Here is a 12,631-nt window from a genome sequence, read left to right on the forward strand (position 1 = left end):
AAGTACTATATATTTACGATCGTTCTCTTCGCCGCTCTTACCGATTGAAGTTATTATAGCGATTACTTTCGCGGTATAGACCGTACGCTCTAGAGGCTGAAACCCTTATCAACTAATACCCCTATGAATTACTTAACAATTTATAATAATAATAATAACGATAATAATAATAATAATGATAATAATAATAATAATGTTAATAATAATAATAATAATAATAATAATAATAATAATAATAATAATAATAATAATAATAATAATAATAATAATAATAATAATAATAATAATAATAATAATAATAATAATAATAATAATAATAATAATAATAATAATAATAATAATAATAATAATAATAATAATAATAATAATAATAATAATAATAATAATAATAATAATAATAATAATAATAATAATAATAATAATAATAATAATAATAATAATAATAATAATAATAATAATAATAATAATAATAATAATAATAATAATAATAATAATAATAATAATAATAATAATAATAATAATAATAATAATAATAATAATAATAATACTTTAATTAACAATATAAAATATTAATTATAGTTAGCGATATAAATTATAGTTAGCGATATTATAGTTAGCGATATTAAATATAGTTAGCGATATTAGCGCTTTATAACGAGGTGGTAATATATCAAGGTAGTAATATAATAAGGTGGCTTTGAAAATCTTCTCCTAACCGCTTATTTTTATAAAATACTCTTTAAACCTTTCTGATACGCCCTTGGTCGTTGCGTAACGAATTAGAATTATTTTTAAATGCCTATTAATAGAAGAAGGACTAAGATTAGGCTTCGATAAGGCGTATTTTTATTTTTTAGAAGGCTCAATATACCTTTCGAATACCGGCGAATTTAGAAAGAATTACTTCGGTCTTCTATTGCGAAATTAGTAGTATTAATTCGAGGAAGAACTATTTCGGTCTTTTATTACAAAACGTTAGCCTCGTAAATTTTATAATCCTTCCGAATCTAGATCCCTCTTAATGATTTTTATATATTATTTTAGGGGTACCGTTTATAGATAATACTAATTTTATATTACGTTTTATACTTATTCTTCTATATTAAATATATTATAAATTTGTATATATCTTCGTTGAATATAATTTATTGTACTTCTTAATCTTTTACGCTGTAGTAGAGGCTTCGAAAATTTTCTCCCGACCACCAATCTTTATAAAGTATTTTTTAAACCTCTCCGACGCGCCCTCCTTCTTAATTTTCATTTCTCTATACTTATACGGCGGTAATATATTATAAATTTATATATATCTTTATTTGTATAAGTATTAAATTACGTAATACATATTTATATTATATTATCAGGATTATAAATTCGGGCGGCTATTCGGAGGCAGTAGCGGTAGCGCTCGAGGCCCTTCAATATAAATTTTGAACTTACGCTAGAAGATTGGTCGTATAAGAGTAATTGTATAAAAGTAATTGTATAAGAATAGTCGTATAAGAAATAGTCGGATAGTAATTATTAATTCTTTAATTAATTAATCTTCTTATATAAAACGTACTTAATTAGTAAAATTTTAGTTTCGGGGGTCGTAGTTGAGGAGGATGAGGAGTCCGAAGATAAAATATGCGAATAGATTATTCCGGGCCGGCATCAAAATTATACGGAGGTTCGATAGGGTTCTCTTTAATTTATATATTATAAGTAGCGAAGAATTTAGCGAAATACTTAATATTAATAGACCTAATTATGGAAGGCTATATATAAATTACGTTTTATTAATTCTATATATTAAATAAAGTAGGTAAATAAGTATTTAAATAAAGATCATATAAATTTTTATATTCCGTAGCGAATTAAAATCCTCCTTATTTTAATTTTAACATAATCCGTCGATCGTATCCTCGCCTCTGATTTCTTGAACCTTATTTTCGATAGAAACTTTACTTTTAATAGAATTATTTACATATGTAATAGAAAGGTTAAGGATAGCTTTACGAATATATATTAATGGTTAGGGGTATTAATAATATAGGATTAAGCTTTCGATATCGGTTAATTGGCGCTAAATTTCAATAAATTCTTATATTTTATCCTACTCGGACTTTTTCTCGGATTTGATTTTATTAAGGAAAGTTTATTAAATACTATATTCTCTTAATATTTTGTTTTTCTTTGAATTTATTCTAGAATCGTAGTCTTAGTTAGAGTAGAATACCGATATTAAATTAAATTTCAATAAGAAATACTTTTATTTCTTAGGTTTAATACGCCTCTCGAATGTCCGAAAGTTTCGTTTAATATTATAAAACGGCTTCGGCTTTTTTGGAAAACGGTACGATCTGTCACAGGGCTAGATCACATGCCCTGTGCCAATTGTACCATGGCTACCATTAACTAGTGTACCGCACTGCTGCATGATAGAGCTATGGCACTGGGCAGCCTTGGCAGCGGTCACGGGGTAGATCCACAGGTGGATCTTACTTATACCCTATATCTACCCTAACTGCGCATACTTTTCTTACTTTCCTCGTACAATAACAAAGATTATACCTTTTACCTAACGGTGCCCTCGCCCCGTAATAGTTTATTATACTTATATATCAGCGTTGCGCGTACTTATTTATTATAGATATCGCAACGAACGTTTTTCTTAACGATTTACTAGTAATCAAGTTTTCGGATCGTTCTTCACGTTTTCGCCCTTTGTAGAACGGAGAATTAATTTAGCGACAATTTTTATCCGTTTGGTATTTTCAATTATGAACGGAATTCTACGACTATTATAATTATAGTTTAGCGTTAAACAACGTCCCTAATTAAAGGTACATTTATTTTACTTACTTTAAGGACGATAACGATACCGAATCGGTAGTTATTAATTATTATAATAATAATACCGATACTAAGTCTATAATTGTTAATTATCCTCCTAACTTCTTAAGCGAAGTTATTTCTAGTTTAATCTTTAATATAGCCGATGATTACCCTATTCCTTAGGAGCTAAATTCCTACGATGCTTACGTCCTTCGTCTTTTTAATTACTATTATTAGGGCTCCGAGTTTTATAGCCCCAATTTTATTCCTTAGGGAGATAAATTTATTTTGTATATTGACCGTTATAGAATAGGCAATTCTATAAGGGTTTTCTTATTTAAATAGAAGATTATCGATTAATTTAGGGATTTTATTAATCATTAGACTAATTCTTTAGTTAGTAATAATTTTTAGGGCTAGCTTATATTTTTATATTACATTGCTTACAATTACGAGGATGCTACCTTCGAGAAGAAATTCCTTAACCCTAGTTCTTTTAGTAATAATAATTAGGGTGGCTTTAATAACGCAAATAATTCCTCTTCTTCGTTTAAGCTCGTTTCGTAGGGCGGCGATATTATAGATTTAGATTAATTGGAGGTCGTTATATGCCGTATTATACCCTAGGATCTTTGGAAGTGCTGTTAAATTAATAGCGAATGTAAGAGATATAGTAAGAAGGGTTATAAATAGAAGAAGTATTAGAGCTTCGTCGATTTGGGTAACGGTAAAGGATTTATTGCGTGTATTAGGATTTAAAACCGCCCTAATAACGGTAATAATAATATATTTAAGGATAAGAAACCCGGTTAGAACGGTTATAATAATAGGAGTGATAATATTAATGCGGTTAATGTTGGTAATAAGGCCGCCCCCGAAATTAACGATACCGGTACGGGAAATACAGTACTTCCGTTGTAAATCGTTAGTGGAGGCTACTACTAGAAGAAAAGGGAAAGGAAAAGGAATTGGAGGGATATTTATTAAAATTAGAGCGTAGAGAATTAAATTAAAAGGAATCTTTATTAATTAGCTTAATTATAATTAGATTTGAGAAATTTATTTTTCTTTTCAGTTACTTTCTTTATAGTAAGCGTAAAGTGTATTATTTCATATTAATCAATAGCGGTTGTATAGGTAAAGTATTTATTAATATAAATTTCGTTAAACGAAATAATTTATTAGTATAGAAATTTGAGCGGCTAATATTATTAAGGTTGGCGGACGGTAATATTAATATTAATATTATTGAATATATACGGTTAATAATGAGGATTGGCGTTTATAACGAGGAAATTGATATATTGATATTTATATTATTATTAGATAATTTAATTATCTTGGGGCTCTTTTGGTTATAATAGTATAATTTATTAATGGATTGGAAGAAGGGAGAGTTTAAATTCAATAGGAAATAATGTACTAAGTGCCTTCCTAAGGATATACCCGACTTCTAGATTTGGATACCTAAGGTCCTATATAAGGAGGCTGTGAAGGTCGTTAGGGAGGAAACCGTTAAGGAGGAGATTAGTAAGGAGGGAGAGATAGGATTAAAATCGATAGTGGCGTTGCTTTTTTTAAATAATGGACCGGGTTTTGAGAGTATACTAGCGGTGCTAGAGCCCGAGGTAAGGTTATTATTAGAGTTAGATTTGGTTCGTTGATTAATATTAGAAATAAGTTCAGTACGTTCCTAGCAATTTTTAGTATTGTCTTAGATTAGACGTAGGATTTAATATAGAAGGGTTCGGTTATAGGAGAGAATTACTAAGAGGGTAGGTATAAATTTTAAGTGGTTTTAGCCTACTAATTTATTGGAAGCAAATTAGGTGATAATATTATTTAATAATTTAATCTCATTTTAGGCGGCCGAGCCTAGGATTAAATTAGTATTTTATAGGATAGTTAGCGGGTAGTAAGGACGAAATATTTAGGCTTAATTATTACGTTAGGCCGTATTGAGATGGATATAGATAAAGTTAAGGCGGTGATTATATAGGAGGTTTTAGAATTAAAGAAGGCGCTATAGTCCTTTTTAGGCTTCGCTAATTTCTATTGTTTATTTTTTAAGAATTTTTCGGGAATGGTTAAGTTTTTCTATGAGTTTACTTAGAAGATAGCTGATTGATATTGGAATATAGAGTATTAGAAGGTATTTGACGATTTTAAAACCGTATTTACGATAGTTTTAATTTTGAAAATTTATAATTGGGATAAAAGGATAGTGGTCGAGACGAATATATTTGTTATAGGATATTCCAGGCAGGTACCTAAATACCCCACTCTATCTTGGCACACGCTCTGTTGAGCGTGGGACTGCTCTATCGAGCAGGACATATCATATAAGAGTATTCTCCCTATCAACCTCCGTCAAAATTAATTATATTATTAATTTATATTATATTAACCTAACGTCTATCTTACTCACACTCTATAAAATCGTATACGAAGTTCCAAATTAAGGCTCTCGACAATACTTATTTTCAACTTCCTTTAACAACACTATTATTAACCGTTATATACTATTATTCTATCCAATAACTAATTACTTATTCTATTATTCTATATTAATATTACTTATAAAATATCGCTTCGCGTAATAAATAGTACCTACAATTTAATTTTAAACCGACTTTATGATTCTTTTATATCCCTTTTCGTCTCTTCCTTTCGTAAAGGGGGAAATTCTATCTTCGTTTCGTTAGTCTCAATGATAATTTATTAGACTTATAACCACTTATTTAACTTGCCCTTTCAAATTAAGTACTTACCTATCCCGTTCAATTTTAAACCCACTTTCTTTATAATTCTTTTATTATCCCCTCAAGTTTTAAAGCTAACCTTTACGATATTAAACAATAATACTACTCCTTAAACAACTTTTAGCCTTTAGGACGATTATCTAATATATAAAGTACATTAAATTTTTAAATTTATAGTAATCTAATCCCAACTTTACTACGAAAAATGTATCACCCTTCCGGCCGCCGAACTTTTTATTAAAACTGCTAAGCTTCGCCTCAATATAAAAATTAGCCAAATCGAAATTCAAGAAGATTGGGCTAGCGAAATAAATAATAATATATATAATAAAAGTTGGATCGTCGATATTAATACGGCCGATAGAGAAATCCAATAGATTCTATGTAAATATTGTAATTTTTTCGCTAAATACCCCCTTAAAGGACGTTAAATTTAGCCTTTCCCTAAGGAAAGAGACGGCGCTTCCGCCTAATCCAAGAAAAAGTATTAATAATAGTATATAATTGAACTAAAAGCTAACAATAATAAAGCTATTTAATATAACATTAACAACGATACTACTAAAATAGCTACTAATATACTAATTCCCCCTAATACTAATAGTTCTGTCGCTTCCAATTCTCAATCTTCGTTTAATAACTTTTCCGATACTATTAGAATAGTCGACACGCTACGTCTCGTAGATCCTATTCACATCCCTATTCTTCTTTCTTTACCGCCAATTCTAATAGAACAATTTTCTTACCCCGATCAATCCCTTCGTCCGCTCTCGCCTATTGAGTCCGTTATTTCCTATATTAATTTAATTATTAAAATCGCTACCAATCTTGCCCAATAATTTATAACCAATCCTACCACCAAATACTTCGCCAATATAGTATAAACGGAAACTCTAATTAAATTTATTTAAAAGTAGTAATAAGAACGAACTTTCGAATAGCCTAAATTAACTATAGTTAATAAATTCCCAATCTATTTCATTAATCCGGTCTAAAATACCTTATACTTTACCCAAAACAATGTAAAGCCCGGTTTTAATTTACCCGCTCCGGCCGCCGCTCAATATAATCCTACTCAATAATCCGATAATTTTATTATTAATCGGCTTTAATGTACCGTAAGCTTTATTACTATTATTAGTAATACTATTATAATTAGCGCTAAGGATCCGCGTAATACCGCTAACTTTACTAATTATATAAAAACCTTCGGATTAATTACATTAACCGTCTACCCCTATTCAATGATATTTATTAGTAACCCACTTATTTCTGTTATAATATATTACCTCCGTTAACCGGCCGTTATATTTCTACTTATACTATAATAATAATTCCCGAAGAATTTGCCGAATGGGAAAGAGCCCCTGTTAACGAGGAAGAAATTAAATATTAGCTCCGTTAAGTCGAATAGCGAGCCCGTTTAATTAAGTAAGTTTGTTAAGTTCGTTAAATTTAAAATTAGAGTATACTTCTTTCGGTCTAACTAACTCCCGTTCAAATTCCTCCCATTCAAATTCCTTTATTATATTCAACCTTTTGCTAAAGTAATTAATCTATAAATATTCAATAACCTTTAGTACGCTTCGTTAATGCTTCTTCTAATACTTCCTAATAGTCGGCTAAAATTAATAATAATAATATTATAACGGATAATACTACCCTCCGCGAAATATTCGAAGATTTATATAATCGCTTTAAGGAACTTAAATTTTATAATAATATTATTCTTAACGAAAGATCTACTACGCCGATTAGCACTTTTAATAATAAATTTATTTAATAAAAGCTCTTTAACGTCGGTATATTCTTCCTTAACGCCCCTAATAGTAAGAAAAAATAAGGAGTCTATATTAATAATAAAATTAACGTTTATACCGATTATCACCTATTTATTAATATATATATATATATATATATATATATTGTTTCATTACGCTAAACTATACTATAGTTTTACTTAGTGGGTATGCGGTACTGCTTCCTTTTTTAATATAGAGGAAAAACCGTATAACGGATGAAAACCCCCAACTACCCTATTTCCAACCCTAACCCTAGCCCCCGCCTCGCGCCCGGAGGAGATTTTGGTTGCTTCGTTATTTATCGTCTTTTCTTATCGTTATCTTTCGTCCCAATAGACTTCGTTACTTCTAATTAGTCAATTCCAAAACCCCGCCCCCCTTACCCGGCGCTTCGGTACCGCATTTTCGTCGGGTGGTTTTTTATCTTATTTTTAAGGTATAGGGGTAAAGGGGAGGGGTTTTACTCGTTAGAATTCTTCGCCGATTAGCCTCTATTAATTATTTATATATATACGCTTATGTAGGCCGGGATTAGTAAAAGATATTATAATTAGCTAATTATTATAGTGGTTGTACGGGTTCTAGATTCTGATACCGAGCTAGTACCGTAGCTCCGGAATGGATTTTGGAGGTGGGGTTCTAATTCCAAAACCCTATTAGCTAGAACGAAAAGAGAAGCCGTTTCTTCGAATAAAAATAAATTTTACACGTACCTAATCACGTATTACTAGGGTTTTGGACCAGAGCGGGCCCTCCATATTTTTAACGCTTATTTTAGGGAGGAAAGCGGGGAAGAAATTTTATCCGAAAAATCGGATGAAAGAGAGGGGAGCGGGATTCGAACCCACGACCTTTCGGATAAAACCGAAGGTGAACCAAACTCAGATCTTCCCAACTGAGCTATCCCCCCTATTTATTAATATAATTAATAACGCTTCGCTTATTTATATTAAACGTTGCGAAATTATAATTAATAATTTTTAATAATTATTACGAGGTATTATATTCTCCTAGTAAATTAATACCCTATTTTACACCGAATGTAACAACTTTTACGGCAAATTTAGCTATATTACTAACGCTCTATATTATATTTTCGGTATTAAATCTATAAAGTGTAAAAATAGTTCGAAATAAATAAGTTTACCATCGAAATATATAAGAAAAATAATTGGGCTTTATATAATCTTTTTACGGAATTATTTAAATATATTCGTCTATAGGGTAATAATACCGATTTCTAACTTTGCACCCGTTTTTAGAATAATTTATATTATAAATTAGAGTTTCATTACGCTAAATCTAATCTTAATTACTTTATCGGTTAATATATTAATAATAGTAAAGAAAAAGTTTTATTTATTTGTAGTAAACTTTTAGATCTTTCTAAATGTCTACGTTCAATTTATGTCGCTACTAATAACGCTAATAATATAATAGAAAATAACGCTATAATAGCCGTTTATTCTAATTTTTAGGGAAATAAGGACGGTAGTAAACCTTTCTTTAAAAAAGACTTATAGCCCAATAATAATAATTTTACCGAAAAGGGTACTACGAAGTTTTATTTCAATAGCGGAGGATTTAAGAAATTCAGTAATAGATTTAATAAATACGATAGTAACCGTTCGGATAATAAGAATAGTCGTTATTGTTATGGGAGTAAAAAGTTCGACAAGCGTTGCTTTTTTAGGGATGGTCGTTATATTTACGTTAATTCTACGACCGTTTTTATAAATAATTCTAACGCTAATAATAAAGTTTACTATTTATAGAACGAAAATTACTACTTTACAAGGAACTTCGAAGAAGAGGCAATTGAATTTAGTATAAATACTTCCGCTATTAAGTATAATAATAAATCTTCTATTTATTTTACTAATTCTTTAATTCCCCTTAATATTATATCTTCTAATATTCTATAAATTTCCATTCTACCGACTTCGTCTTTATTAATTCCGGCTATTGTTATTAATACTATTCCTGTTAAAAGTACCGACCTTGACGACTACGTTATACCCTTATCGTTAAGTTTGTTATCTAATTCTAATTTTATAATGATTCTTAAACGTTTAGAATTACTTTAAACGTTTAATAGGTCGTTTAATCCTTTATTTAAAAATCGAATAATAATTACCGAGAATTTTCGGGCTATGCTAGATCGGGTTAGTAAAGTAAAAGAAGTGGATATTATATTAAGATTATTAATATTAGCTAACGGATAAAAGTTTAAATTATTAGAGGTATAGTATAAAAGTTAATGTCATTTATGTGCTTTTATGGAAGGGTAAATAATCGAAGCTATCTTAGATATCGTTTTACGAAACGGAAAATTAAATTTAAGGAAAATTATTTCCTACTTGCAAGTAAATATTAAATCGAACCCTAATACTCCCGCCGTTACTATATATTTTAATTCCAGTTATTTATTAACTATAGTAAGCCGTATATTTATCGAAAAGTTTTCACCCAATATTCGGTATTTATTAGTCCTGCCGAGGGTTATAAAGGGAATTAATTCGAAAACGGTTATTAATACTATCGCCGAATTTAACTTCTATATAAAAAGAAAAGTAAATAGCGTTATAATTAATAATTATTTCTAAATATCCGCTTTAATTATTAAAGAACTTGGCCCGAATATATTATTAGGAACTAATTTCCTTTGCTACTATAGTATAAAAATAGATTTTACTACCGCTCTTTACTCTTTTAAATTTATTTTTAATATAAAAGTATAAGGAGACGTCTTTTCTAAAAAAGAAGAAGCCGGAAAAAATACGTTAATTGCTAAAATATTCGCTAAAAGAGATACTATTCTTATAGTTCATTAATTAAATACTTTCTAAGTGCGCTATAGCGCCCAATTTAATAATGGTCTTATTTACGCTGACTGTCTATCTAACTAATTGCCTATTTGGGTATGCGGTCTTTCGTCGGTTAAAGCCGGGAGGAAAAACCATATTTCCCGGGTAAAAACCCCCCGCGTCTTTATCGCTACTCGGTAGAGGCTACCGGCGATACATCTTTATATATACTATCGGTCGTAGTTGCCCTCACCGGTATATTACCCTATCGAAAAACTATTACGTACTTTTATAAATTTACTTACCGTTGCCGCAAAGCTTAGGTAAATCTAAACTCCTATTTCCGTAGCGTTAATATATTATAAATTTCCAACCTACGTTTTATTTTATTTCAAGTAAAATTCCGGGTAGGTCCTACCCTCTTCCTTTACGGGTATAAAAAGGTAGCCTCCCCCCTAAATTTCCTCCTCCTTCCTTCTTTCTCCCTCTTACCGCAATTTTTACCCTCCCTTTACCCTACAATTGCTACTAAAATAACTAAACCCATTAATACTAACGGCCCTAACGACGAGACCAATATTATTCCTAATACTATTAAAAATAAATTTAAACGCGAAGCTTCTAAATTTATTAAAAGTCCGCGCGGTCGTAATAAATGTCCTACTCCCGAAGCTTCCTCAGCTATTAATACCCTACGTAAAAAACCTATTATTAATAATAAATATAAAAAGCGGGCGGTACCTTACCTCCGCTATATCCAAACCCTCTAACGTATTATCGAGGCCGCTCCCTCTATTTATCCTACTAAAGCTAAATATAAAGAATTTAAAAAGGAAATTATCGTTATTATTTATATAAATTACGTCCGTAAATTATTATTTAATTATTTTCGCCTTTATTTTATTTCCGCCGCTAATTTCTTTTTAATTATTAAATTTAATGATATTTACGTTCACTATAAGGGTATAAATAAGACGGAACGTAATATCCCCGAAAACCTTCAACACGGTACTTTCTTCTTTTATAAAGCCGCATTTAAATTATTAAATATTAAATCTACCGCCGATTAGGAAATTACTATACATAAGGTTACCGGCCCGATAGGGGATTAGAAATTTAATTTCGCGGCTTAGAAATCCGCTTATAATAATCCCTTTACCAGTTCGGTAACTCTTATTATTATCGTTATTATAACTTTAATTATTATTCCTACTACGGCCTCCGTTCTTATTATCTAATCCAAATTTAATAGTATTATTGGTTTGAATTTCGTTTCCGCCGTTCGCCCGGTTCTAGATACGGAGTTTGCCCTTATTTCAATAGGGATAAAAAAATATTACCAACTTTAAAAGTACAGTACGTAATTTTATTTTCGAATTTAGTCCGTTTTTAAATAGTAATTAACCCTTTTCTAAATTTAATAATTGGGAAATTGAATTTTAATTTTAAAGTTCCTTTATACTACCCCCGCGGCCGTAGTTACTTTACTTATAACTTTTAAAAATATTAGTAATATCGACCTTAAACCTAACTATTTTAATTAAAATACTTTCGATTTACCCTAGCGGCAACATAATAGGATAAACCTTAATATTATTAAAAAGAAGAAGAGCGTAATAGGAAGGAGGGATATAAAGGATAGTAGATAGGATAATAATAATAATAAGTCTTAAGAATTTAATTTTAGTCTAACGTTTTAATTATTTTATGTAATAATTCTAAAAAAATAGAAAGCTTCGCCCTTATTTCGTTTACACTACTCGTAAATTATTAGTATATATATTATTATTATTAATTTTATAACAATTTTTCTTCCTCCTTTTCTATTTTTAATTGGATTACCAACTAGTATTTTTTGAATTTACTTTATTAGAATACTTGGCCGAAAATTTACTTTACGCCTTTTGCGGTATTGAGGAGGGCGTAGAGTTTTATTATATTAGACAGCTATTTAAATTATAATTTAAATTCCATCCTTTTAAAACAATTCACTACTAAATATGCGAAGGTTTCTTCGCTTACACTATATTAGTAATAAAGTATTATTATATTTAATACGCTACGTTCAAATAGGAAACATTATAGCCTAATCTTATTAGTACGGGCCTAAATTAGGAGGGAGTCCTTAATTTTAGGGAGGTAGTAGGGGGCGGGTTTATTATTATTATTAAATTAAGTATATTAATAAAGAGTATTACTATTAAAATTAATATAAAGCTTAATTATATTAAAGTTCTTACCCTATTTCCGTACCGCTATAGCGATTTTAGCCGATTATTTAATAACTTAATCTTTCTATATAATTATTTCTAACTATTTCTCTCTCTCTCTAATTATAGGTTAGTTGCGTCCTTCTTCTTTAATAATAATATTACTAATCGGTACTTATCTTTCCGCCTATTCCCTTTTAGCCTCTCTATTCGCTAGTTATATAACGGTT

At 29.6% G+C, this 12,631-nt stretch overlaps 1 pseudogene across 1 annotated transcript; it reads right to left on the reverse strand.

Moving 5' to 3' along the window:
- Positions 1-8,207: 8,207 nt before the first annotated feature.
- B0H65DRAFT_t376 lies at positions 8,208-8,294 on the reverse strand (annotated as a pseudogene). Its single transcript has one exon. The product of its transcript is annotated as a tRNA-OTHER (tRNA).
- Between the last annotated feature and the right edge of the window lie 4,337 nt (positions 8,295-12,631).

Source organism: Neurospora tetraspora, assembly GCF_033439725.1.
Source record: "Neurospora tetraspora strain CBS 560.94 chromosome Unknown B0H65scaffold_6, whole genome shotgun sequence".
NCBI classification, from domain to species: domain Eukaryota; kingdom Fungi; phylum Ascomycota; class Sordariomycetes; order Sordariales; family Sordariaceae; genus Neurospora; species Neurospora tetraspora.